Here is a 4395-nt window from a genome sequence, read left to right on the forward strand (position 1 = left end):
GACAGAGCGACTCCGCCATATACATGTTTTTCTGTTTATGGGACGGTTTATTACAGCAAGGCCCTGAGATGGCTTGTGCTGTGGGAAAACATTTGGTCAGTGACTGTTCAGTTATGCACAAGACTGAGTCAACATTTACGTTTTTTCTTTCATTTGACAACGCCGAGGAGTCACTGGACTGTGACAAGGATATATAAAGGTAAAACTATAGGCTCAATAGGGCCTTCGTAACTAACCCTGTTCGATCAACAGTTTATGTGAGGTTTTTTTGTGATGATTACACTTTTCACAGGGATGCCACTTACTCTATATCCCACAGACGACTGTTTAAAGTTCCCGCACAGTCATCCTATCCTAAGTAAAAAATAGCATTTGAATGACCAAAACATCACTCATAACATTTTTACACTATTAAAACAGAATTTAAGAAATAGTACCTTTTCTCTCATCTCTAACTGTCAGGAAGCCTGAAAGAACAGGATGAGTGGGCGGGGAATTTATATTCATGAGTTCGCCTTGACTGACAGCTCTTTGAAACGCCCTTGTGGTCGTTGCCAGGTAACAAGGTAAACAATGGGTCACGTGTCATTGATGACTAGGTGAACAATGGGCCACATTTATTTGTATTTTAATTTTACCTTCATTTAACTAGGCAAGTCAGTTAAGAACAAATTCTTATTTTCAATGACGGCAGCGGAGGAGGGGGGGGCAGCGGAGGAGGGGGGGAGAGGCAGCGGAGGAGGGGGGGGGGGCAGCGGAGGAGGGGGGGGGGGGGGCAGCGAAGGAGGGGGGGGGGGCAGCGGAGGAGGGGGGGGGGGCAGCGGAGGAGGGGGGGGGCAGCGGAGGAGGGGGGGGAGGCAGCGGAGGAGGGGGGGGCAGCGGAGGAGGGGGGGGCAGCGGAGGAGGGGGGGGGCAGCGGAGGAGGGGCGGGGGGGGCAGCGGAGGAGGGGGACCTAAGCAGGCTTCGGGCACCCACTTGGCTGCAGTCACCCCCAAGATTGAATCGGGAGACAAATCCAGCTATGGCCTCTCTCATTGGGAAGACAGGGGTCCTGGGATGGACAGATCAGGCCTCTCTCATTGGGCAGACAGGGGTCCTGGGATGGACAGATCAGGCCTCTCTCATTGGGCAGACAGGGGTCCTGGGATGAAACAGCTCATGGCCTCTCTCACTGAGCAGACAGGGGTCCTGTGATGGACAAATCAGGCCTCTCTCACTGAGCAGACAGGGGTCCTGGGATGGACTGATCAGGCCTCTCTCATTGGGCAGACAGGGGTCCTGGGATGGACAGATCATGCCTCTCTCACTGGGCAGACAGGGGTCCTGGGATGGACAGATCAGGCCTCTCTCACTGGGCAGACAGGGGTCCTGGGATGGACAGCAAGCACAGCTTCCCAATGTACAGGGCTGGATCAAGGGTGAACAATTTTTTGAAAAGGGACATGTTTGTTTAAATGGATAGTGAATTTAATATCCTTTTACGCACTGTTCTGAGTTATGATGCTATCATTTCGTTGATGTCGCGATCTACTTATTAAATGTGTTTTCTGCTATCTTTGTACTCAATTTTAAATATGCGATATTTAGTTGTACACTTTTTTAGTGAAACTTTTCAATGTCAGTATTTGGAATTTGTGTGCCTGAAATGCTCAATTGATTTGCAATGAATAACTGTGATTTACATTATGTTGGGTCTATCTTCATAGACTTCACAGCATATCCCCCATTTTTTGACATGGGAAAGCTGATTTTATATTACAACCTGCCACGGTGGCTACCTGGAAACCTGATTTTATATTACAACCTGCCACGGTGGCTACCTGGAAACCTGATTTTATATTACAACCTGCCACGGTGGCTACCTGGAAACCTGATTTTATATTACAACCTGCCACGGTGGCTACCTGGAAACCTGATTTTATATTACAACCTGCCACGGTGGCTACCTGGAAACCTGAGTTTATATTACAACCTGCCACGGTGGCTACCTGGAAACCTGATTTTATATTACAACCTGCCACGGTGGCTACCTGGAAACCTGATTTTATATTACAACCTGCCACGGTGGCTACCTGGAAACCTGATTTTATATTACAACCTGCCACGGTGGCTACCTGGAAACATGATTTTATATTACAACCTGCCCCGGTGGCTACCTGGAAACCTGATTTTATATTACAACCTGCCACGGTGGCTACCTGGAAACCTGATTTTATATTACAACCTGCCCCGGTGGCTACCTGGAAACCTGATTTTTATATTACAACCTGCCACGGTGGCTACCTGGAAACCTGATTTTATATTACAACCTGCCACGGTGGCTACCTGGAAACCTGATTTTATATTACAACCTGCCACGGTGGCTACCTGGAAACCTGATTTTATATTACAACCTGCCACGGTGGCTACCTGGAAACCTGATTTTATATTACAACCTGCCCCGGTGGCTACCTGGAAACCTGATTTTATATTACAACCTGCCACGGTGGCTACCTGGAAACCTGATTTTATATTACAACCTGCCCCGGTGGCTACCTGGAAACCTGATTTTATATTACAACCTGCCACGGTGGCTACCTGGAAACCTGATTTTATATTACAACCTGCCACGGTGGCTACCTGGAAACCTGATTTTATATTACAACCTGCCACGGTGGCTACCTGGAAACCTGATTTTATATTACAACCTGCCACGGTGGCTACCTGGAAACCTGATTTTATAATACAACCTGCCCCGGTGGCTACCTGGAAACCTGATTTTTATATTACAACCTGCCACGGTGGCTACCTGGAAACCTGATTTTATATTACAACCTGCCACGGTGGCTACCTGGAAACCTGATTTTATATTACAACCTGCCACGGTGGCTACCTGTAAACCTGATTTTATATTACAACCTGCCACGGTGGCTACCTGGAAACCTGATTTTATATTACAACCTGCCCCGGTGGCTACCTGGAAACCTGATTTTATATTACAACCTGCCACGGTGGCTACCTGGAAACCTGATTTTATATTACAACCTGCCACGGTGGCTACCTGGAAACCTGATTTTATATTACAACCTGCCACGGTGGCTACCTGGAAACCTGATTTTATATTACAACCTGCCACGGTGGCTACCTGGAAACCTGATTTTATATTACAACCTGCCACGGTGGCTACCTGGAAACCTGATTTTATATTACAACCTGCCACGGTGGCTACCTGGAAACCTGATTTTATATTACAACCTGCCACGGTGGCTACCTGGAAACCTGATTTTATATTACAACCTGCCCCGGTGGCTACCTGGAAACCTGATTTTATATTACAACCTGCCACGGTGGCTACCTGGAAACCTGATTTTATATTACAACCTGCCACGGTGGCTACTTGGAAACCTGATTTTATATTACAACCTGCCACGGTGGCTACCTGGAAACCTGATTTTATATTACAACCTGCCACGGTGGCTACCTGGAAACCTGATTTTATATTACAACCTGCCACGGTGGCTACCTGGAAACCTGATTTTATATTACAACCTGCCACGGTGGCTACCTGGAAACCTGATTTTATATTACAACCTGCCACGGTGGCTACCTGGAAACCTGATTTTATATTACAACCTGCCACGGTGGCTACCTGGAAACCTGATTTTATATTACAACCTGCCACGGTGGCTACCTGGAAACCTGATTTTATATTACAACCTGCCACGGTGGCTACCTGGAAACATGATTTTATATTACAACCTGCCACGGTGGCTACCTGGAAACCTGATTTTATATTACAACCTGCCACGGTGGCTACCTGGAAACCTGATTTTATATTACAACCTGCCACGGTGGCTACCTGGAAACCTGATTTTATATTACAACCTGCCACGGTGGCTACCTGGAAACATGATTTTATATTACAACCTGCCACGGTGGCTACCTGGAAACCTGATTTTATATTACAACCTGCCACGGTGGCTACCTGGAAACCTGATTTTATATTACAACCTGCCACGGTGGCTACCTGGAAACCTGATTTTATATTACAACCTGCCCCGGTGGCTACCTGGAAACCTGATTTTATATTACAACCTGCCACGGTGGCTACCTGGAAATCTGTACAGACAGTAGATGATGTATTTGTTAAATGGTTTATTATTACAGCTTGATGATAGTGTAAGGACATGGGAAGAGAAATAATACTATACACATCCCAACTACTTTTTTGTTTTACGACATTCCTTCGTGTCAGCTGTGTGCTGGCAGTTCTCAGACAACGTAGGGGGGGGCGTAGGAATTGTAAGAACTACATCCGTGTAGTGACTATCAGGTGTGTTACAGATAAACTATCCCGCTCACAGCACAGGAGGCTTCCCGAGGGAAGGACGGCTCATAATTGTTTTTTTGTTGTT

The sequence above is a fragment of the Oncorhynchus clarkii genome, chromosome 16, assembly GCF_045791955.1.
Source record: "Oncorhynchus clarkii lewisi isolate Uvic-CL-2024 chromosome 16, UVic_Ocla_1.0, whole genome shotgun sequence".
NCBI lineage: Eukaryota > Metazoa > Chordata > Actinopteri > Salmoniformes > Salmonidae > Oncorhynchus > Oncorhynchus clarkii.